Source organism: Triticum aestivum, chromosome 5B (assembly GCF_018294505.1).
Source record: "Triticum aestivum cultivar Chinese Spring chromosome 5B, IWGSC CS RefSeq v2.1, whole genome shotgun sequence".
Lineage (NCBI taxonomy): Eukaryota > Viridiplantae > Streptophyta > Magnoliopsida > Poales > Poaceae > Triticum > Triticum aestivum.
Window position 1 is genome coordinate 62,826,311 of NC_057807.1, and position 25,687 is coordinate 62,851,997.

The 25,687-nt window shown below is 49.7% G+C and overlaps 1 pseudogene; it reads right to left on the minus strand.

Moving 5' to 3' along the window:
• Window positions 1-24,415, minus strand: part of LOC123114635 (uncharacterized) — a 97,959-nt pseudogene extending 73,544 nt beyond the window's left edge.
• Between the last annotated feature and the right edge of the window lie 1,272 nt (window positions 24,416-25,687).

Below are 25,687 nucleotides of genomic sequence, written 5' to 3' on the forward strand. Positions count from 1 at the left end.
GGATGGACATGAAAGCGAGGATGATCATACTATGCTGCAATATTGTAGTGATGATGAGGAAAACAGGAGTGGGCATAGAGTTCCTTGTTTTCGTATCGACGACGATGAGTAGCGAAGGAAAATTTGGTCTCCTTGGTGAGCTAATGCTATTTTGTCTCCTTGGTAGTAGTTGTTGATGTGATCCTGATGTAGTTTTTGTACTAAAAATCTCTCCAGGTACCAAAATGCATGAGACTGTGTAGTGATGGAAGATGATGGTTGAAGATACAACGCAAAATGATGTAGTTTTGGTGATCATGAAGTTTTGGTGATGGAAGATACAATGCAAAATGAGGTGATCATGTAGATGTTGTTTTGGTGAACTGAAGATGCAAAATGTTGTTTGTTGGTGAACTGAAGATGTTGTTTTTAGAGCCGTTTTTCTTAGTTTTAGTGATCATGTAGTTTTGGTTGTGATGTAAAAGATTGCAAAATGATGTTGTTTTTGGACTGAAGATGTTTTTTGAACTGAAGATGTTGTTTTTGGTGAACTGAAGATGTTTTTGGTGAACTGAAGATGTCTTCAATTTTTGGGCGCGCTCCATCAGACAGCCGTCTGATCCCACGCGCGGCTCCATTTCATTGTGAGCAAAAAAATATGCGCGAGCGGGGACTCGAACCCACGACCATGCGCTCGTTTCACTGTGTTTCTACCACTGGGCTAGTAAGGGGCTACTGGTCTTCCACTCTATGCCATCTCTTTTCAAATCATCAAACCAGTCAAGTATCAAACACATACCTCACTGACAACTGGGCCACTCGACCAACTCGCTGACAAGTGGGCCATTTTGCTACTCTACCCACTCGACCCTTTTCCCCCTGAGCTACCAAAAAATATTGGGCGAGCGGGGGCTCGAACCCACGACCTGTCGCTTATTCCACTGTGTTTCGACCACTGGGCTAGTTAGAGGTTGTTGGTTTTGTACTCTATGCCAACCCTTTTCAATATATCAAAACAGAACTCACTGCCAAGTGGACCCACTCTTTTCCCCACTCCTCCTGTCCACTTGACCCGCTCCTCCTCTCCATTATCCACTCGACCCACTCTTCCTCTCCGCCGCCAGCATCCCCTTCTCCTCCATCGACGGTGACGACCTCCCTGGCGACCCACTCCTCCATCAACGACGACGGTGACAGCCTCCTAAGGTATGAATCCACCGAGTCCTTCCTGTTCCTCTTCCTATTGATTAGATTAGGGTTCCCCGGCGCATGCTGATTAGGGTTCCATTGTATGATAGAGTAGTAGATCAAGAGGAGGCACCGTCCACGACACCGACAAGGCCAACAAGCTCAAGCTGTCGCCGTCCAGGTCCGTTCTGTTCCCCCCATATTCTCTGATTTGCTTTGTTTCCCCCATATTCTTTGTCGACAAGGCCAACAAGGCCAACATGTATTGTGCCTGCGTGTGCGTCCCTACTAGAATTGTGGTTCTTGCCGTCGCCTAGATTGGATTTGATTAGATAGGGATTGGATTAGATTACGGTTTGATTTGGTTAGGGTTTGATTGGGACTGCATTAGATTAGGTTAGGGTTGGATTAGATTAGGGTTTGATTAGTGGGAAATGATTCAGTTAAGGATTATGCAGTCAAGTATGCTTTGTGCCTTTTGATAAGAGTGGGAAGTATGTTGTCAAGGATTATTCAGTTAAGGATTATTCAGTTAAGGATTCAGTTAAGGATTCAGTTAATGTATGAGACACTTGGTATGAGCTGTAGAATGTTCTGTGCCATTTGATATGCAGCAAGTATGGGCATTATGAAGTAGTGAAACACTAGTGTGTTCTAATTTGTTTTTCTTTTTGTAATGTTTTACCCGAGTGGCTAAGCACTGCTATGTAGGTGTACAAATACAATGTGATCATGCTAAGCACTGCTATGTTGGTGCTTATGTTCTGATGTGTACGAATACAATTCTATCTAGGTGTTTGCACTGCTAAGATTTTCTTGGTCTCTTGTTTTTTCTGTTTTGATGTTATATTCATAGAAGTTTGCATCATGTAATGTGATCATGCTAGCTCAAATGATCATAATCTATTGATGATGCATGAAGTATTTCCTGCTATAATTTTCTTCAGTCACACTGTTGTTTTGCTGTGCTTGATAAACCCGAGACTTCTTTCTATTGTAATATTGAAATTGTTGTTTTGCTGTACACTATTGGTCCATTTATAATAGATATGGTTCTGGTCAATTTATAGTAGAGATGGTTCTGGTCAATTTATATTGCTGTGTTCTGGTCAATTTATAGTAGATTTTAGTGTTGTTGCTGTTGGTGGTCACCTGATGATGTTGTTGGTGGTGGTCACCTGATGATGTTGTTGTTGCTTGTTTTAGTGTTAGTTTACTATGCTATTAATGTTGATGTGCTTGTTTAATTTACAATGCTGCTTTTCAGAGAAGTGAGATGGCTGGCTTGGAAGGTTTCGAGTTCTTCGTGTTTGTAATTGAGAAATCTTGCAGTAGGCAGGTATATTTATCATCACTCATTTCTTTATCATCACTCTGCTGTCTAGTGCTTGATTGCCACAATTAACCACTGCTTGACCCTCGCTATAGAGGCTGCCTGACAAGTTTGCGAAGATGCTCGCCGGCCGTGAGCCCCATAAAGTGAAGCTGCGGGAGGCCGGCAGCAGGCTTCACAGGCTGTGGGAAGTGTTGGTGGTGTTTGATGGTGAAGGCCACATGTACCTAGGGCCCGGCTAAGAGCATTTCGCCCGCGCCTATGAGCTACAGTTCGGAAGCTTCCTTGTCTTCCGCTACGACGGCGACGCCATGTTCACCGTGAAGATGTTCGACAACACCATGTGCCGCATGTACTACCAGCACGACGACGATGCCAGTAAGCTCTCTGCCTCTCTTCTTCCTGTCCTTTTGGCTTCCTCTACCTGCACGACGACAACAACATGTTCACACTTTGTTGCATTTGGCCAGGCAATGGGAGCAGCAGCGGGGATGACGAGGAGCAGAGCGGGGATGACGACGAGGAGCAGAGCGGGGATGATGAGGAGCAGCCTATTCTGGCTGACGACGAACATGCTATGGTGGTGGCTGACGACGACCCTGCTATGGTGGTGGCGAATGACGACCTTGCTATGGTGGTGGCGGATGACGACCTCGTGATGGTGGCGGCGGATGACTACCTTGCTATGGTGGTGGCGGATGACGACCTCGCGATGGTGGTGGCAGACGACGGCCTCGCGATGGTGGCGGCGCCTGCAATCCCACAGCTTGGTGATAGGACCATGCCAATTGTGGTAGAGGAGTACATCCGCGTTGGGATTCTCCACTCTGAGCGCATCAGGTTGATGAAGGAGAAGAAGGAGGAGTGAAGATGTTAAGAAGGTGTTCAGCATGTTAGGTTTAAGCATGTTAGTGTAATATGAACATGTCAATGTTAAGTATGTCAGGTTTAATTTTGTGCATGCTCATGGATGATGTATGGCAGTGTCATCTAAACAAGTCATGTTTTTAACAATGAATATTCAGTTTGGTAATTGTGCATGCTCATGGATGCACAATGGATGAAAGATAAAATTATGGGTTTTTGTGCATGCTCATGTATGAAACAATATAAGTTTCATTTTTTGAATGCTAAAAACATGACTCAAACCCTAGCCACGGACGACCGCCGTGACTAAATCCGCCGGTTTTTGAAAACACCATAAAAATTCAAAAACCGTTTTTCATTTTTTGAATGCAAAAGACATGCATTTCCGACGGTCGCCAAAAAGCATGCATTTCCGACCCTCGTAGCTACTCCCGGCAATTCACACCACCTTCGGTCGATTCAGCTAAAATTTGAACTGCGGGTCCTCCATAGCTTGCCCGCTATTTTCACTAAAAATGCTTTTTAGCTTCACATGTAGGCATTCCATCACAGAATCGACAACAGATTTGCACGGCTCAAACCCTAGCCACGGACGGTTGCTGCGACGAAATCGGCCGGTTTTTGAAAACACCGTAATAAATTCAAAAAAAATCAAAAAAATGGGAGACCTCCGCGTCACATCATCAAATGTGGCCTACCAACTAGCAAAAATACTACACTTGAAATACGGATGTTTTCTTGAAAAGTGTTCTAAAAAACGACCTACCATGAACGAAGATTCATGGCTTTCAAGCCAAACTAGCAATGATATGGCCGCATCCGTTGAATAGTTTCTGATAATATGCCCAAATTGGGCGCATGCCTCCGTCTTGTGATGGCAAACAATGTTGCCAAAGATAGGTTCCAACTTGTTTAACAAAAAAAACCGTTTTTCATTTTTTGAATGCAAAAGACATGTGTTTTTCGTGAAGCGGCTACAAGGAGGGGCACCCCAAACGGCGCCATTCCATGTCTATCTCAAAGTAGACCCTATTTTATGGATGGTCGCCAAAAAGAATGCATTTCCAACCCTCGTAGCTACTCCCGGCAATTCGGACCACCTTCGGCCGATTCAGCTGGAATTTGAACTGCGGGTCCTCCATAGCTTGCCCGTTATTTTCACTGAAAATTCTTTTTAGCTTCACAGGTAGGCATTCCATCACAGAATCGACAACAGATTTGCACGGCTCAAACCCTAGCCACGGACGGTCGCCGCGACGAAATCGGCCAGTTTTTGAAAACATCGTAATAAATTCAAAAAAAATCAAAAAATGGGAGACCTCCGCGTCACATCATCAAATGTGGCCTACCAACTAGCAAAAATACTAAACTTGAAATACGGATGTTTTCTTGAAAAAGTGTTCTCAAAAACGACCTACCATGAACGAAGATTCATGGCTTTCAAGCCAAACTAGCAATGATATGGCCGCATCCGTTGAATAGTTTCTGATAATATGCCCAAATTGGGCGCATGCCTCCGTCTTGTGATGGCAAACAATGTTGCCAAAGCTAGGTTCCAACTTGTTTAACAAAAAAACCGTTTTTCATTTTTTGAATGCAAAAGACATGCGTTTTTCGTGAAGCGGCTACAAGGAGGGGCACCCCAAAGGGCGACATTCCATGTCTATCTCAAAGTAGACCCTATTTTACGGACGGTCGCCAAAAAGAATGCATTTCCGACCCTCGTAGCTACTCCCGGCAATTCGGACCACCTTCGGCCGATTCAGTTGGAATTTGAACAGCGGGTCCTCCATAGCTTGCCCGTTATTTTCACTAAAAATGCTTTTTAGCTTCACAGGTAGGCATTCCATCACAGAATCGACAACAGATTTGCACGGACCCTAGCCACGAACGGTCGCCGCGACGAAATCGGCCAGTTTTTGAAAACACCGTAATAAATTCAAAAAAAATCAAAAAAATGGGAGACCTCCGCGTCACATCATCAAATGTGGCCTACCAACTAGCAAAAATGCTAAACTTGAAATACGGATATTTTCTTGAAAAAGTGATCTCAAAAACGACCTACCATGAACGAAGATTCATGGCTTTCAAGCCAAACTAGCAATGATATGGCTGCATCCGTTGAATAGTTTCTGATAATATGCCCAAATTGGGTGCATGCCTCCGTCTTGTGATGGCAAACAATGTTGCCAAAGCTAGGTTCCAACTTGTTTAACAAAAAAACCGTTTTTCATTTTTTGAATGCAAAAGACATGCGTTTTTTGTGAAGCGGCTACAAGGAGGGGCACCCCAAACGGCGCCATTCTATGTCTATCTCAAAGTAGACCCTATTTTACGGACGGTCGCCAAAAAGCATGCATTTCCGACCCTCGTAGCTACTCCCGGCAATTCGGACCACCTTCGACCGACTCAGCTGGAATTTGAACTGCGGGTCCTCCATAGCTTGCCCGTTATTTTCACTAAAAATGCTTTTTAGCTTCACAGGTAGGCATTCCATCACAGAATCCACAAAAGATTTGCACAGCTCAAACCCTAGCCACGGACGGTCGCCGCGACGAAATCGGGCAGTTTTTGAAAACACCGTAATAAATTCAAAAAAAACCAAAAAAATGGGAGACCTCCGCGTCACATCATCAAATGTGGCCTACCAACTAGCAAAAATACTAAACTTGAAATACGGATGTTTTCTTGAGCTACTCGGTATGATTTTAACCATGATTTCTACAAAATTTCCAAAAAGCCCTATTTTTTCTGCCTCCAAACCTCTAAAAACCGGTGAAAATTGCCCTCCCACCCCACCAAATTTTCTCTCCTAGCACCAAAATTTCCCTCCCACCCCACCAAAATTTCCCTCCACTCCCTCTCCCACTACCAGGCGGGTCCCACCACTCCCTCTCCCACTAACACGCGGGATCCCCTCCCCTCCCCTCCCAAAATCTCCCCTCGCCTCCCAAAATTTCCCCATTCCCCTCCCCTCTCCCCGACGAACCCTAGCTTCTCCCTCCATTCCCCAACTCCCTGCCCCGACGAATCCCCACCCTCTGCTCCGCGCCGCCCCTCCTCTGCTCCGCCCCGCACCTCCCTGCTCCGCACCGCCCCGCTCCCACTCCCTCCCCTCCTCTGTGCCACCCTGCCACGCCGCGGACTACATCGACGACGGCGGCGGCCACATCGACTACATCAACGACGACGGCGGCTACATCGACGACGGCGCGATCGACGACGACCACCGCTGCATCGTCAACATCATCTCCCCCTAGGTACTTCTCCCCTTGGTCCATCTCCCCTCCTCTAGTGGATCCGCCTCCCCTCTGGTGGATCCATCTCCCCTCTAGTAGATCCCCCTCATGGGTTAGGATCTCCTGGTGGTTCGGTAGGTCCTCTAGTTCGGTAGGTTCTCTGGTGGTTCTTGGGGTTAGGGTTCATGTTTATTGTTGCGTGGGGATGATCTCCCTCTAGTTCATGGGGTTAGGGTTCATGGGGTCAGGGTTAGGGTTCATGGGGTTAGGGTTAGGACCTCCTGGTGGTTCGTTTGGTCCGCTTCATGGTTTAGGGTTCATGATTTTAGGGGATGGGGATGGTGGGGAAGTGGATGATTTTAGGGGATGAGGAAGTGGATGATGTCTGGTTGATGGTGCTTGTATCAGTACTTGCTTGTGTATGGTTCAATTACTCAGCTAGCTTAGATGGTGAATTAGGTTTCCAAGAGCACTTCGAAAAGAAGCTACTTGCTTGCCCTTCGATTTCCTTCCTTGTTTGCTTGTTACTGTCAGTAGCACTATGCTTGTTTCTATCAGTAGCACTTTCCATGCTTGCTTGCTTGTATTATGCACTTTGCTTGCTTGCAACTTGGGTTAGTATGAACATGTACTTGATTGCTTGTAGCACTTTGCTATCAGTAGCACTACTGGGGTTTGTAGCAGTGTTCTTCTTTCATGATATGTGCATGAAGCTTGTGTTCTTCTTTCCAGTGAACACGGGAATGCTTAGTACTTATTGTGGTATTGGAATTCCTGGTGTGTTAAGGCAGTATGACTAGTTTTAATATATACTAGATTGGAGCTAGATAATTTTGATTGCTGTAATATACAAGGTTGATTCTAATTGTCAAAATGTCTTAACTTGTGTCATCTAGTCTGTAGCCATTTTTGGTGTGTAGAGACAGCATAATCAATAGTTGAGTATAGTTTTTTATCTGCTTTTGTACTGCTGCAAGTATAGTTGTTTCATGCTTTACCAGTGGCAAGATCTAGTTGTTTTTAAGGTCCTCATGATATACTCGTCTAGCTTGCTGTCAGAATGTCTAAGCATGTGTACATGACACCAATTCACTAGTTCATGTTGCTTGCTTGCTACCGTACATGTTGCTTGCTGGCATAATGCTTAATTAGGGTTTCCATCACCATTACTTGCTTGTATCACTAGCACTTGGAGAAGAATCTACTTACTTGCTTATTAATTAGGGTTTGTATCAATAGTACTTGCTTCCTTCTCTTCATTTTCCTTCATTGCTTGCTTGTTTCTATCAGTAGCACTTTGCTTGCTTGTTTCTATCAGTAGCACTTTGCTTGCTTGCTTGCTTGTATTAGTAGCACTTATGCACTTTGCTTACTTGCTACTAGCACTACTAGAAAAAGGGCTACTAATGGCGCACCTAATTTGGCCATTAATGGCGCATTAGAGGTGCGCCATTACTAGCATGCCATTAGTAATATTTACTAATAGCGCACCACTGGTGCGCCATTAGTATCTGGTATACTAATGGCGCACCACCAGTGCGCCATTAGTGTAGGGCACGGTGCGCCATTAGTATGCCTCCCAGGGGCCATGTATAGCCAGGTGCTTTGGCATACTAATGGCGCACCACAGCGTGATGCGCCATTAGTTACCTCGGCATACTAATGGCGCACCGCTTAAGGATGCGCCATTAGTATCCTCTGGAATACTAATGGCGCACTGTTATGTGATGCGCCATTAGTATGAATATTAGATTTTTTTTAATTTTTTAATTTTCTATTTTTTTGCACAGGTTACAAAATGTATAATTGGACAAAATATAGACAGCACACATCAACAACAGATTCATCGAATACAATAGAAGATTAGTCTCCGAATACAATTCATCATATTAGTCTCCGAATTGAAAAGACCGAACAAATATAGAACATTATATTACAAGTCTCGAGATCGCGAGTAGCGAGTTTGTCTTCACATTACAAGTCGATATCGATCATCTAAACTACCATCACATAGAAGAGAGCTGCGGTCATCACGATGAGCATCATCACGATGAAACTCGTCTTCATCCGGTTCCTCCAACGCTCCCTCCCCTCTCGCGCTAGATAGCGGGCGTATCTAGATTTGGCCTCGGCCCTAGTGGTGTACCCTTTGTAACTGTTATCGCTGAATCGGTGAACCTGTCTCCGACACTCCTCCCAGTCGTCGTAAACTCCGGGAACCTTACCCTTGTACACGACATACGACGGCATCGCTATGCACTAGCCAAACGAAACGCTAGTACCAATTCACAGACAATATATAAGTATGCAACAGAACGATCGGAAGAGAAAAGCAAGACATTAATAGCATCGATTACATCTAAGTTGAACGACTCTCGAAACCAAAGAGACATACTACAAGTTCATTAAAGTTTAATTACAACATGAGCCAATCGATGTTTCAGAACTAGACACGGCATCACTGCTTTCGACTCGACTCAAGGGACCGGAGCGTGGATGAAGCCGCCGTCTATCGTGGGAGTCATGAAATTACGGGCGTTGTCAGCCTGCATTTGTAGCATTCCGTCTATCTCACTGTTGGACGGTTGATTTCTGAGGTAGAACTGCCCCGAGGTACGAAGGACATCTTGATGGATGATTTCCGCAAACTCCGACTGGATGCGAAAGAATTCTTGTCTGATGTCCGCGTCCTGGATTGCCGACACGCTCGCGGCCCAATCTTTGAGTTTACTCGATAGCAGAAGTTGATGATGGTCGCGTACGATCGCCCGCATGTGATGGATGGCGTAGTAGGCACCCTTCTGACCGCCAGGCGGCTGCTTGACGCAGCAGAACATCGTATTGTGGGAGAACACGTGCTTGCCGTACTTACGAATAGGCCTGCTGAAGGTGCCTCCAGATTGGGCGTAGCCGGGGAGAACATCATCAAGAACCTTCTTGACATTTGTGTAGTCTACGTTCGACTGACGGTCCGGGTCGAAATACGTGGCCATGGAATATTTGAGGCTTAGGAGGATGAGCGTGCAATGTGTGTCACTGCAGAAAACACGGAATGTTAAAAGAAAAACGATCGAAATCTAAGAATTCGTATGTTACGGGATGGTTGAGGGGAGGACTTACTCGGGAAAGTAAGGCACGAGGAAGTTATCCTTATCTGGGTTTGCCAGAGTGACGCCTTCAAGGTAAGAACTCGCGACTTGCCGGTCCCCAGTGCTGCCCAAGATCTTGGCACGCATGTAGAAGGGGTCGACTATCACGATGTCTGGGGTCTTGTCGCGAATGATCCGCATCTCCATACTCAGCGAAAATGGTCGAACGAAGGTGTAGTGCAGCGGATGAAGGTTCAACATAGCATGGATGTCATCAAACCGCAGGACGATCGTACCCCGGATGGAGTTATCCACAAAGCCCTTGCCCTCTGGCACCTTGGCCACGAAAACCGGGTATGCCACATCCTTCTCTCTGAGACGCCGCTTCTCCAAAGCAAGAACACTGTCATGCAGACTCCGCATAGAACCGGCTGCAACATCGAGCATATTTATCGGTAGCATCGGCCTACCCGCCACATGCACCCTCCTCATTAAATCCTCAGGTGAAGGTGGCCCGTCCTGAGCACAGATCGTACTCGGTGCCGGCTGGCCCGCACCCTTGTTTTTCTTTCTTTTGTGTGACTTCTTCTTCTCCTGTAACGGGACCGAGTTCTGCTCACAGACCGCCTTATTGAGTGTGTTGGGGCTGAGAATATTTCGCACCTCGCCTATCTGAGGCTCGGTGAAGTCGGCAGCTAGAGGCGTCTCCTGAGAGCTGAACGGCAGACGACGCCTGTTGCAACTTGGCTTCTCCGCGGTACCAGCTAGATCGTGCACGTCTTTTGTTGGGTTGGGTTCTTGAGAAGGAGGTCCCATGAAGTCGCCACCGTACCCATGATCGGCAAAGTACTGATTGACGTTGCCGAATGTATCGTCGTCGTCGTCGTTCTGATCCTGTGCCATATGCATGTTTGGACCCAGTGGCATAGGGATGTCCGGCACCGTTGCGGCGGTCTTGCCATGGGGCCGACTTGGCACTGGCACGACTGGCGGTGTTGTCTTTGGGGTGGTGTCCCCCGCCCCCAAACGAATCTGGCTCTTCGTCCAAAGCAGGGGCCAGCCGATCAGGCAGGCGCTGAGGGTCATTACGTCATCATCGTTGGCCCCGACGGGTCGAATCAGAGGTTGCAACTCGTCGCAGCCTGGCAGCACCCGAACCACTTGAACCCTAAACAAGTTGGGTGGCATTTGGGTACCGTGGAACAAGGGGTTGCCCGGTTGAACGATTTTGCCCTTGGCGACATCGACCAACTCGTTGTTCATTAAGTGCAGGAGAGTGCACGGAACATCGGCGGTGCCCTGCGAAAACATGTAGGGCGTCAGGGATGCCCCGTCAAAGGCAAGGAGATGAAGTCCTCGGCCGAGAGAGGCTTAGTTAGTTACCGTGATGATGGCGTCGAGCTCGGCTAATGTCGAGGCACCGCCAACGGCGGGCGTGCAGTTGACGGAGGGGCCGCTTGCTGCAGAGGTGCCAGCCGGCGTACACACGGGTGCATTAAGCTCCCGTACCGGCGTCGGTGATACCAATGCCGCCTCCGCCGGAGACACCAATGGCCCCGGCATCGCGTTCTGCGAGTTGCTGGCCGTGAAGCTAGGAATCGGGGGCGGCCCCTGTTGGCCGTCCTCAATCCACGCACTCAACCCCGAGATCAAGGTAGGCACAATGGCGGTGATCGTCGCTCCGAGTTGTTGTTGCACTTGCTCATGGACAATCTCCAGAATCCGCGCCACCTGTGCCTTTAGTTCTTGAACCTCGCGCGCCTGGCTTTCCGAGCTGGTCTTTTTCTCCTTTCGCCCACCAGTGTTATAGTATGACCCCCATTTTGTTGACAAGCCTTTGCCGACCACACGACCAGCTGACGTCGGCTTACTGAGCTTATCCTTGTTCTTCATTACATTCAACGCCCTATTTAGAGTGGTGTCCCAAGGGTTGCTCTTAGTCGACCCCGCGCTACTGCTTTCAGTCGCCTGCGGAAGGAATGTGAACCATTTAGAAATTTGGCTTCATTAATTAGAATGCAACCATATGGAGCTAATTACGCGGGGGTGTATTCCTTACCAGAACAAGCTCAAGCGCCCTGGTCTTCGGATCCGTGGTAAGCTCCTTTGTTTTCGGGTCCTTCTTGTACCGGGCCCTGACATAGTTCCAGGTCTGCTTGTCACCGTATTTATCGAAGAGGGGCGGTAGGCCTTGCTCGGCACGGTCCGCCTCCTCCTTGTCCCATATAGGCTCCGCCACTCTATAACCGCCGGGACCGAGTGTGTGTTCCCCTAAGTTCAGCTCCCGCATTTCTTTCCCCCACTGACTTGATTGGGAGTGTGCGGTGCTCAAGCAATTGATCTTGAAGTCGTTGTAGTCATCTTCGGTGATCGAAGGATTTTTCTCCTTGATCTTCTCATAACTCTCACCTTTCTCGATCATTCTCTTCACACTGCTTTTCCAAGTAGACAGGGCCTTGCTCATCTTCGTGAGGGCAGCATTGTTCACTTTATTCCCTTTGAGGCTTGTGTTTTCAAATTCAGCGAGGAAATTGTATCGTTCGTGCAGCTTCGTGAAGAGGAGGTTGCGCAAATTCCCTCGGTCAGGATGCCTCAGGTTCTGGGTGTTGATCGAGATAGTGCTCCGGAGAATGCACCCGAGCTGAAGCGAGTACCCCTTGACTATTCGTTCGGGCGTCGTTGGATTCCCGTCGGAGTCCACTTCAGTAACTTCCTCCTTGAGGGTGCGGAGCACGGTCGAGCGCCGGTCCTTCCGTTGCCTCTTCTGGCTGCCATCTGTGCGTGCGCCACCATCATCAGTGGTGGCATCCTCGGCGGCACCATCAGTGGTGGCATCAGTGGGGTCATCCTCGGCGGCACCATCAGTGGTCTCAGGATCGCTGGGGAAGGCGGTGTCCTCATACAAGTGTGGTTGTTCCTCCATCTCCTGGGACAGCTCCCAGAATGCCTTGCCGCCCGAACCCCCGGCCTCATCGTTGTGGGCCATGTTTCTCTCTAAATAGAAACAAAGTTTGGTCAAAAGGTTGGTTATTGTCAAGGAACAAGATCATGGTCTCATCATTTAGGGTTTGTCGACACCGAGGCATCCTAAAATCTAAGCTTTTATCATTGAGGGTTTTTCGACGCCGAGGCACCCTAAAAGCCTTAGCTTTCATCATTTCGGTTTTTATCGACACCGAGGCACCCTAAAAGCCATGCATTAGTCACAAGTACGCCGGGGCACTTGATCCTACTTAATTAACTACTAAGATACCCCGGCCCATGCATTAGTCACAAGTACCCCATATGTCCTATTTTTAGCAAAGTCATGCTAAAATTCACGGAAAATTTCAGCATGACCTTTGCTGAAAATAGGACATATGGAGTACCCGAATTTGCCGGAACGGAAGTTAATCGACATTCCGGCAAACTCAAGGGCCTCTCGGGGTACCTGCAAAATCATTATCCCAGGTGGACAAGGCAATGTACCTGCAAAACTATCTGAAACGTTCATGCACACTTGTCCAATCCTTCTAGAGCAGTAAGAGCATTATGAATATATAAGTAACATTTATAGGGTCTCACTACTTCACAACAATTTAATTATTGTCAATTGTTAATCACAAACCAAAACACCAACTATCATATGAGTTAAGAATCATATTAGTGTCCAATTACCACTTGACTAAATCATCACTATGATATAAAAGATGCAGGTGAACAGTTACAACTATCAAATCACAAACAGGTAGATGAAGGAGTAAGTGAATCGCCATTGAACCCCGCCACTCCAGTATAAACCACAACTAGCCAATTCAAACCCTGGTTCTCACAAAATGGAAAAAAAGCCCTAATTTTTCTAACTACTACCCTGTTCAGCTTTGAGACACAAACAATTAAGATCCTATGTAGTAAGAGACCAGCTAAACTAGCATGCCACTACTACTCACTGGATTGGAAATTCAGTCACAACTGCTACATTTTCAGCTTCGATACACCAACTGTTAACATCCTACCAGGTCTCATTTAGTAATCGTAACATGCTAGCAAGAATACCAGCAGCCGAACAAGTATAAATGTTTGGAATTATTGCAATATATTCCACCGAAATGTCGATCCACTGTCATTATGCCTCTTATAATTCAGAGCAAATCACAATAAGCACTATGTGCTGAAGTAGCATTTCACTACTATACTACTATCCGAGCAAGAATACGAGCAGCAACATTCAGGTTTAAACACCACACCACCAATCAGGACCCTACAAGGTGGCATTTGTTCATCCTACCGAGAAGAGCAGCATTCAGAAAGGTAAACGGACCATCACTTTAAACACCACACCACAGGAGCTCCCCTGGGTCAAGTGGCCAGGTTACTACTACAATTTTTTAGCAACTGTTAATGTTTATAGGTGATTACCCCACAACAGACAAAGCTGTGATCCTTGACTCCTATTTGACTACAGGCAAGCACTGAACTGCTGTCATCAGAAAAATACATGGTGCTGTAGTAATAACAAATAGTAGTAGACCATATGTGCAGATATAAGCAATGCTGAACAATGCTCCCAGGTAAAAGCCATTCATGCTTCTGTTTAAAAGTTAACAGATGATTAAGCACACAAACAGACGAGATTGTGATCCTTTACTCCTATCTAAATACAGACAAGCACCAAACACACAAACAAGTCATCATCAGAAAATAAATGATGGTGTAACAATAACAAGAAATGGATCACAGCTGTTGTAGAGTTAGGATTTATATGTGCAGATGTAAGCAATGCCGAACAATACTTGCAGATAAGGGCCATTCTTGCTTTTAAAGTTTGCAGGTGGTTAGCTGCAAACTGACAAGTGTATCATCCTTCACACCTATCTAACTAGTAACTAGAGACAAGCGCCGAACATGCATATCATCATCAGAAAACAAATGATGCTGCGGCAATAACAACAAATAGACCACGGGTGTCCTAATGCTATGGATTATATGTGCAGATGTAAGCAATGACCAAGACTAAGATAGATCATTACTAGTGGGTGCGTCTAATTATCAGGGGATTATCTCATAATATAAGCAAAGCACATCCATATCAAAATAAAACAATGATGTAGAGATTACATTACAACTACAGCAAACAATGATGTATTCAGAAAGGTAAACGGACAATCATCACTACGTGCTAAACTAAATCAGAAAAGATCAAACCCTAAATCAGAAACTGGGGGAATGGGCAGCTCACCTCGAGTACTCAAATCGGGCTAAAGGCTGGCCGCCGGGCAGGGCTGGCTTGCTGGCTTGCTGCCAGCCAAGTGCCGGAGTCGGCGGAGAGCGGAGTGGGCGGCGGGCGCCGGCTTGCAGGGGCGCCAGAGGGGCCCGGTGGCGCCGGGTGGGCGGGGCGGGACGGAGAGGCAGGCGGCGACGGGCGACGGCGTCCGGCGAGCCAGCGAGATCGGGAACGCAGCCGCCAAGGTCGGGGACGACGAGCAGGGGCACAGGGGCAAGGGGCGGCGTCGGGGCCTCAGGCGGCGGTGGTTGGAGACGTAGGGCGTCGAGGCGCAGGGGCGCAGGGGCAAGGGGCGGCGTCGAGGCGTCGGGGCAAGGGGCGGCGTCGAGGCGGCGGGGCGGCGTCGCGGCGTCGGGGCGGCGTCGAGGCGGCGGGGCAGCAGCGTCGGGAAAGGAGAGGGGAAGGGGATCGAGGGCGAGGGCGAGGGAGAGAGAGGGGAGAGAGAGGGGAGGGAATATGGATGGGGGGGCACAATACTAATGGCGCACCACCCGTCGGTGCGCCATAAGTACATCCATACTAACGGCGCACCTCACCCTGGTGCCCCATTAGTATTTTTTTTATTTCTGCTCGAGCCAACAGGTTATCTCCCACCTGACCTTATCCACATCAAGTCCCCTCTACTAGCTCGACTGGTCAGCAGCCAGTTCTCACATCAGGAGGTCCTAGGTTCGATTCCCAGGCTCCACAATTTTTTTTATGCATTTAAAATGCTGTTTGATATTTATTTGTGTTTAAATATGTTCAAACTTGTTTAAATCATAACAATAATTTTTTTATAAGACAGTAATAATTTTTTAAAAAATATCATCAAATAGTAATGCCAGTGGAGCGGGGGAGGGTGCGGGGGCTCGGCGGCGGCGGTTGAGTAGGGGAGGGGTGCGGGTGGTCGGCGGCGGCGGTTGAGTAGGGGAGGGGTGCGGGGGGTCGGCGGCGGTGGTTGAGTAGGGGAATCGAGGGTGCGGGGGGTCGGCGGCGGCGGTCGGTGGACCGGTGGGTGCTCGGCGGCGAGGGGGACCGGATCTGGCGAGGTGGGATAGCGATCGAGATGGAGGGGGATCGAGATCGAGTGTCCATGAAATTTAAAAATATTCATGATAGTTCAAAAAGTGCCCATGAAATACAATCGAGAAATGAAGGCTACAATTTAAATACAATCGATCTTATCTAGCTATCTGTTAACAATCTTCTTGCCCTTCTTTTTCGCAAATGGAGTTCTTCTGTGGAACGGACGTCCTTTAGGTAGGGTGGTCCTGCTTCTTCTTGTGGTGTATGCTGCTACTTCATCATCGTCGTCATGTTCGATCCTCGGGTCGCCGTACTTGTCGAAGTCTTGCTCATTGGTTCCGATGATCTTCCTTTTGCCTCTTGAGGGTGTCCTGGATTAGGGGGTGTTCGGATAGCCGGACTACATCTCCCGCCGGACTCCAGGACTATGAAGATACAAGACCAAAGACTCCGTCCCGTGTCCGGAAGGTTCTTTCCTTGGCGTAGAAGGCAAGCTAGGTGTGCAGATATTCAAGATCTCCTCCCCATGTAACCGACTCTGTGTAACCCTAACCCTATCCGGTGTCTATATAAACCGGAGGGTTGTAGTCCGTAGGACTAGGATACAACATACATACAACAACCATCGTCATACACGATCATACCATAGGCTAGCTTCTAGGGTTTAGCCTCCTTGATCTCGTGGTAGATCTACTCTTGTACTACCCTCATCATCAATATTAATCTAGCAGGAGTAGGGTTTTACCTCCATCGAGAGGGCCCGAACCTGGGTAAAACAAAGTGTCCCCTGTCTCCTGTTACCATCCAACCTTGATGCACAGTTCGGGACCCCCTACCCGAGATCTGCCGGTTTTGACACCGACATTGGTGCTTTCATTGAGAGTTCCTCTGTGTCGTCGCCTTTAGGTTCGATGGCTCCTTTGATCATCAACAGCGATAAGGTCCAGGGTGAGACTTTTCTCCCCGGACAGATCTTCGTCTTCGGCGGCTTCGCTCTGCGAGCCAATTCACTTGGCCATCTGGAGCAGATCGAAAGCTATGCCCCTGGCCATCAAGTCAGGTTTGGAAGCATAAACTACACGGCGGATATCCGCGGAGACTTGATCTTCGACGGATTTGAGCCACAGCCAAGCGTGCCGCACTATCGAGAAGAGCATGATATAGCTCTGCTCCCGAACAGTGTCCTGGAGGCCGCACACGCTCCGGCCCCGACCATCGATTCGGAGTCCGCTGCGTTTGTCGAGGAAGAACGGTTGGACGTCACCTCAGGGGCTGCGATGTTAAAGGCGGTTGAGCCGAACGCCGACCCCGCACTCCGCGCTGCCAATTACTCTGAGGAGCCGGATTCTTCTCCAGACTCCGGGCCCTTTACGCCCCTACCGATCGAATCCGATTGGACGCCTGTAATGGAGTTCACCGCCGCGGATATCTTTCAGTGTTCACCCTTTGGTGACATCTTGAACTCTCTCAAGTCTCTCTCTTTATCAGGAGAGCCCAAGCCGGATTATGGTCTGCGAGGTTGGGATTCGGACGATGAAGAAAATCAAAGCCCACCCACCACCCACTTAATAACCACTGTCGACGATTTAACCGACATGGTTGACTACGACTCCGAAGATTTCGACAACTTGGACGACGAAGGAGGAGACGAACAACAACCAGCACCTGTAGGGCGCTGGACCGCCACCTCGTCATATGACATATACATGGTGGACGCTCCAAAAGATGGAGATGGCGATGGAACAACGGAGGACGGCTCATCAAAAAAGCATCCCAAGCTCCGCCGTCAGCGGCACCGCTCCAAATCCTGCCAAAGCAAGAACGGTGATTCCGGCACGGGAGACAATGCTACCCCGGACACCGCCGAAGAACACCAGCCCCAGCAAGACTCGGCACGGGAAGACGGTGAAGCCAGCCCTCACAAGAATGCGGCAGAAAGAGAGGTTGAGGACGATAACTACATGCCTCCCTCCGAAGACGAGGCAAGCCTCGATGACGACGAATTCGTCATACCACCAGACCCCGCCGAACAAGAGCGTTTTCAACGCAGGCTTATTGCCACGGCCAACAGCCTAAAGAAAAAGCAGCAACAGCTTAGAACTGATCAGAATTTGCTAGCGGACAGATGGACAGATGTCCTTGCGGCCGAGGAGTACGAACTCGGGCGCCACTCCAAAACTTACCCCAAACGCAGGCTGCTTCCCCAATCAGAGGACGAAGCAAATGACATGACAGATTGGCCACCTCGCGGCCGTGACAGAGAGGCCCGCCGAACCTTCAGGCCAACCGTACTACGGGGCTGTTCGGCCAGGGCACAAGAAAACGAGCCAGACCTGCGACAAGTATTGGAGGACAAAGCAAGGCAGACAAGATCGATATATGGATCGCGCAGACGCCCAACACGCAACAATTCTCAGTCCGGACACAACAGGTCCGGCCGGGCCGAACACAACATGCACAGCTCTGCCGAGCTACGACGCGACATAGCCCAATACAGGGGCGCCGCACACCCGTTATTCTTCACAGACGAAGTAATGGATCATCAAATCCCAGAGGGTTTTAAACCCGTCAATATCGAGTCGTACGATGGTACGACAGACCCAGCAGTTTGGATCGAGGATTATCTCCTCCATATCCACATGGCACGCGGCGACGACCTGCACGCCATCAAATACCTCCCACTCAAGCTCAAGGGACCAGCTCGGCATTGGCTCAGCAGCCTGCCAGTAAATTCAATCAGTTCTTGGGAGGACCTGGAGGCCGCATTCCTTGACAATTTTCAAGGCACTTATGTGCGACCACCGGACGCTGATGATCTAAGCCACATAATCCAGCAGCCAGACGAATCGGCCAGGCAATTTTGGACACGGTTCCTCACAAAGAAAAATCAGATAGTCGACTGTCCGGACGCAGAAGCCCTAGCGGCCTTCAAGCATAATATCCGCGACGAATGGCTTGCCCGGCACCTGGGACAGGAAAAGCCGAAGTCAATGGCAGCCCTAACGACGCTCATGACCCGCTTTTGCATGGGAGAAGACAGCTGGCTAGCTCGTAGTAACAACTTATCGAAGAAGTCCGGAAATTCGGACACCAAGGACAAAAGTGGCAGGTCAAGTCAAAACAATCAAAAACCCCGCGTAAGCTGTGACAGTAATGAGGATACGGCAGTAAATGCCGGATTCAGAGGCCATAAATCCGGTCAGCGGAAACAGCCATCTAAAAAGAATAACCAGGGCCCATCCAGTTTGGACCGAATACTCGATCGCCTGTGCCAAATTCACGGCACCCCCGAAGTGCCAGCTAACCACACTAACAGAGACTGTTGGGTGTTCAGGCAGGCAGGCAAGTCAATAGCCGAACATAAAAACAAGGGGCTAGACAGCGATGACGAGCGGGAGCCCGGGCCGCCGAACAACAAAGGACAGGAGGGGTTTCCCCCACAAGTACAGATGGTGAACATGATATATGCAATCCACATTCCCAAGAGGGAAAGGAAGCGTGTGCTACGGGACGTATATGCGATGGAGCCAGTCGCCCCAAAGTTCAACCCTTGGTCTTCCTGCCCGATCACTTTCGATCGAAGGGACCATCCCACTAGCATCCGTCATGGCGGCTTTGCTGCATTGGTCCTCGATCCAATCGTTGATGGATTTCATCTTACAAGAGTCCTAATGGACGGCGGCAGCAGCCTGAACCTGCTTTATCAGGATACAGTGCGGAAAATGGGCATAGATCCATCAAGGATCAAGCCCACAAGGACGACCTTTAAAGGCGTTATCCCAGGTGTAGAGGCCAGTTGCACAGGCTCAATAACACTTGATGTGGTCTTCGGATCTCCGGATAATTTCCAAAGCGAAGAGTTAATCTTCGATATAGTCCCGTTCCGCAGTGGTTATCACGCCCTGCTCGGACGAACTGCATTCGCTAAATTCAATGTGGTTCCGCACTACGCGTACCTCAAGCTCAAGATGCCAGGCCCTCGAGGAGTAATCACGGTCAGCGGAAACACCGAACGCTCCATAACTACGGAGCAGCACACGGCGGCCCTCGCATCAGAAGTACAAAGTAGCCTTTCAAGGCAGTTCTCCAGTCCGGCCGTTAAAACGCCGGACAATGTGAAGCGTGCCCGGAGTAACCTCCAACAAGACCATTTGGCAAGATCGGAGCAGGCGTAGCAATGCAGCCCCAACCCCATCCATTGCATCATCGCGGAATTAGTACCTCGAGTACACAGCTATGCCCTTAAAATTCCACGGGCATGGGGGAAGGGGCACTTTAGCGGCATGCCTACAATACGGCGTCAAACGTACTAGGGGCTGCCGGACTTTTTCTTTTATTTCTTACTTTCAGGACTCCATATTCCGGATAACCTGTTCGGCCTCGCTGCCGCACAAGACGATACAAGGCCAGGGAGCGCAGACAAAACTATGCCGCACTACCAATTCTCAGGTGGTCTCTATTTTGAGCGATATATATGTTTACAAATATCAGCGGCCTGCGCCTAGTCAGGACATGTTATATAGTCCAGTATCTCCTGCTTATCGCACTCTTTGTACCGTCAAGCTTTAAATTGCTTCTTTATAAACAATGCATAGATTTGCGTCTATTTTTCTGCATTACATTTTTGAATATATATATGTTTATCTTATAACATGATCGCACCCGTAGACCATGGTACGGCAAACCACGCCAGGGGCTTTATTTCCCTTCTATCTGGACGTGAGAAGTCCGCACACCTTCCCAAGTGCGGCACCCCGAACTTATAGCACTATATGCATCGGCTCCGAGTCATGATTTTGATCATATGTTGGGTTTGCCCGGCTCCTGTGTTCGGCCACCTTACGTTCCGTTTTCGGCTAAGGCAGCTCCAGGAAACCGCTGCGATTGCACCCCGGTTCGGCCGGGCGAGTGCCTCAGTGGAGAAAGCTAAAACAGACTGTCATGACAGTGCGTGAGACCGGTCGCTGTTCGAGAGGTTTTTTCGAGTCCTTAAAGGCTTATCCCGCTTCGGGCGGAGAGCTGGCTAAACACCAGCTAAAAGGCGTGGATAGCGCCCCGAATTTGGCCTTCCGAACTAGGGGCTTCGCCGAAATTTAAAATTATAAAGTTCTATGGCTAAGTGAGAGTGTTCAAGCATTATAGTCCGGTATCCTGGTTCGTTGTGCTGAAGGCCTCCCTCGATGGACCCAATTATGGGAAAAAGAGCCCTCAGGTTTATCCCGAACACCCCAGCACTAGTTGCATGGGGGCTGAAGTCGACGACTCGCCATCTCTCAATTAGTGATAAACGGCCGCACAGAAAATAATATTTTAAATTCAAAGCATTGCTTAAAGCGCATATGAACAAGTTTTCAGCGCACAGGATACAAATGACCGAGTTTACTCAAATATTACATCTCTACTACATTCATCCGCGACAAGTTGAGCTCCAGCAAGAACTTCTTTATAGTAGTTCTCAGGCTTGCGATGCTCCTTCCCCACCGGTGGCCCGTCCTTCACCAGCTTCTCGCCGTTCAGCTTGCCCCAGTGCACTCTCACACGGGCAAGGGCCCTCCGGGCACCCTCGATGCAGGCAGAGTGCTTGATGACTTCAAGTCGTGGACAAGCTTCCACCAGCCGCCGCACAAGCCCGAAGTAGCTCCTAGGTAGGGCCTCCCCAGGCCACAGCCGAACTATAAGACCACTTATGGCCTGTTCGGCCGCCTTGTGTAGCTCGACCAGCTGCTTCAGCTGGTCACACAAGGGCATAGGGTGTCCGGCCTCAGAGTACTGAGACCAGAACACACTCTCTGCCGAGCTGCTGTCTCCGGCTCGATAGAAAGCGGCGGCATCGGACACGCTGCGGGGAAGGTCGACAAAAGCCCCTGGAGAACTCCGGATCCGGGTAAGAAACAGGTATTTTGTTTTTTATATTCTTACTTTGCATTGAGAATGCCTTACCCGCTGCTATATTCTTCAACTCCTCCAATTCTTGGAGGGCCTTCTGGGCTTCGGCCTTAGCATTCTTGGCGGCCTCAACGGCAGAGGTGAGCTCGGTGGCTTGCGTTTTCACGTCAAGCTCCAGAGCCTCATGTTTCTTCATGAGATCCTGCAGCTTCTGCTGCACCTCGCCGCATTCGACCCCAAGCCTTTCACGCTCGGTGCGCTCCTCGGCCGTTTTCTTTTCGGCCTCGGTAAGCGCCTGCCTCAGGGTGGCCACCTCCGTTGCGGCCCCTGCATTAGGCAGCATATTCCTGTTATTTTTTCGCAATCAAGCCTCTCCATGGGCACATTTTTATTCAGAGGGTTTTCTTACCTTCATTCTCTTCGAGCTGCCCTTTGGCAAGTCCGAGCTCTTGCTCGGACCGCTCAAGGTCCTTCTTCAGGACGTCCACCCATGCAGTCAATGCGGTGGTGGACAGCAGCGAAGCCTGCACACGCATATTTGACCTTTTTTATTAGTCTCCTGCGATAATTATTAGATCCTCTATCCGGCTTTTCTTTCCGAACACCGAACAGAGCATCAGGGGCTACTGTCTATGCGGTAATAAATTTAACATATTATTTACTTACTTGAAAGCCTGTTAGAAGGCTGGCGCAAGCTTCGTTCAGCTCGCTCTTGGCGGACAGAACCCTTCGGATCACCGTACTCATAACAGTACGGTGCTCCTCGTCGATGGTGGCGCCTTCAAGTGTCTCCATCAAATAGTCCGGCGCCTCTGGTTGGGCAGAGGTCGCCGGGCCTGACGGCTCACTCCTCTTGGAAGGAGATTGCCCGCCGCACGCTGGGTCTGTTGAGACCGGCGCGGTGTCCGGCACAGAGCCGGACTTGGTGCCCTGGAGGGACTTATCCCCTCCACTCCTGGAGTCCGGGAGGTCGCCGTGCGGCTCCTCCAGGACCATCTCCTCCTGCCCTGGAGTTCGGCGGGACGCCACTTCGGCATCATCCGTCCGGCGGGGGGAGATAGCGGGCGGAACTGAGTTCACGTCCGAAGAGTCCAGGGAACCACTCGACGAATCGTTGAGTGCGGTTCGGGGCGGCCTGCACAATTACATTTAAACATAAGGGAAAGCTGCGCTAATATCATGAGTTACTCTGGTATCCGAATACTTACGACGTCGCCGGACGCTTGGTCCTTTCCGGCCGGTCCTCCTCGTCCTCGTTGGGGTCAGGGGAGTAGTCCGGCGGAGGGGTTTTCCTCTTTTTGGACCCCTTGGCCGCCCCCGCTGGGGCGGCCTTCCTCTTCTTTCCTTCCCCCAATGGAGGGGGAGAGATTTCTTCTTCCTCCTCCTCGCTTTCACGAGGGGAGGATGTCGCAGAATCGCCAGGTGACGAGCCTGATAGCACCATGTTGCGGGCACTCTTTCGGGTCCCGGTGGTCTTCTTCTTCTTCTCGACCTTCTTATCCGGCACCATGTAAGGTGCCGGAGCCAGCAGCTTCGTTAAAAGAGCTGGGGCTGGGTCTTCGGGCAGAGGAGCCGGACAGTTGATGGGTCCGGCTATCTCTCGCCACGCCTGTCAAAGGTGAAGGGAGTTTGGATCCCCCATGGAGTCAATCTATGGAAAAAGAGCTTAACAAGCCTGTCAAAGGTAGAGATAGCTTACCTCGCTGGCGTGACGCTGCGAGCTGAATCCGCGATCCTCGGAAGCGGACGAGGGGGACTCGGCGCCTTTGGTCAGCACCTTCCAGACGTCTTCATACGTCGTGTCGAAGAGCCTACTAAGGGTTTGGTGCCGCGCCGAGTCAAATTCCCACAAAGTAAAATCCCGTTGTTGGCACGGGAGGATCCAGCGGACGAGCATAACCTGGATTACGTTCGCAAGCCTGATCGGCTTGTTCACCAGGGACCGGACGCATTTCTGCAGTCCGGCCACTTCTTCCTCGTTGCCCCACGACAGGCCCGTCTCTTTCCAGGACATAAGCCGCGTGGGGGGTCCGGATCTGAACTCGGGGGCTGCGATCCATTTCGGATTGCGTGGCTTGGTGATGTAAAACCACCCGGCTTGCCACCCCTTTAAGGTCTCCACAAAGGAGCCCTCGAACCAGAGGACATTGGCCATCTTGTCGGCCATGGCGCCTCCGCACTCTGCCAGGGTGCCGGACACCACCTTGGGCTTGACGTTAAAGGTCTTGAGCCAGAGGCCGAAGTGGGGGCGGACGCGGAGAAAGGCCTCACACACGACGATAAACGCCGAGATGTTGAGGATAAAGTTCGGGGCCAGATCGTGGAAATCCAGCCCGTAATAGAACATGAGACCCCGGACAAATGGGTGGAGTGGAAAACCTAGTCCGCGAAGAAAGTGGGAAAGAAAAACTACCCTCTCATGGGGCTGTGGGGTGGGGAGAATCTGACCACCCTCAGGAAGCCGATGAGCAATGTCCTTGGACAAGTATCCGGCTTTCCTTAAAATTTTTACTTGCTCCTCCGTGACGGAGGAGGCCATCCACTTGCCTCCCGCTCCAGACATCGTAGGGGAAGGTTGAGGTGAGAACGGAGAGCTTGGGCGCTGGAGCTTGAGTGCGCAAGAGATGGATTGGCAGAGGAGGAAGAAGGCGTAAAGTGAAAGGGCGGATCTTTATCCCCTTATATGGTTGAATGCGGTTATGCGTCCCCACTTGCCTAATAAAACTCGCCTGCCTCCCAAACACTGTGATAAATAGCACGGCTGGGTTACCCACGTCCGTATTAATGAGAATCCCGCTGAAAGGGGTGCACGATCTCTGCTTCGATAAGACGTGCCAAGGAAACCGCCTCGTTAAAAGTGCGGCGATGTAACAGTAAAATACTCCATACAGAAGGCTTGGCTGCGATGTTATGATACGTCGCAGGATACGTCAGCAGATTAGATTTGTGTTAACATTATTCTCTATATGGCAATACCTGGAAACTTATTTTGCAGAGCTGGACACTATTTTTGGTGTTACTCGTCTTCTTGAAGAAACTTGGAGGAGGAACCCGCCCTGCAATGCCGAAGACAATTCTCGTGCTGGACTCGTCATTGAAGCAAGGTTCAGGGGCTACTGAGGGAGTCCTAGATTAGGGGGTGTTCGGATAGCCGGACTACATCTCCCGCCGGACTCCAGGACTATGAAGATACAAGACCGAAGACTCCGTCCCGTGTCCGGAAGGTTCTTTCCTTGGCGTAGAAGGCAAGCTAGGTGTGCGGATATTCAAGATCTCCTCCCCATGTAACCGACTCTGTGTAACCCTAACCCTATCCGGTGTCTATATAAACCGGAGGGTTGTAGTCCATAGGACTAGGATACAACATACATACAACAACCATCGTCATACACGATCATACCATAGGCTAGCTTCTAGGGTTTAGCCTCCTTGATCTCGTGGTAGATCTACTCTTGTACTACCCTCATCATCAATATTAATCTAGCAGGAGTAGGGTTTTACCTCCATCGAGAGGGCCCGAACCTGGGTAAAACAAAGTGTCCCCTGTCTCCTGTTACCATCCAACCTTGACACACAGTTCGGGACCCCCTACCCGAGATCCACCGGTTTTGACACCGACACCTCTCCTCACGACAACACGACTGGTCTTTGATGGGTCGGTAATGAAGAAGCATTGGTCCACTTGGGAGGCCAGTACCCATGGCTCATTTTTCGCGGTGACGTTTGCGCCCGCGGTCTTGGATTTGGCTTCGGGTATAACCATGGTGGTGAAATACCGGTCTTCTTTTAGGACGCTCTTGGCCCATCTGACACGGAACATCGGGACCTTCTCTCC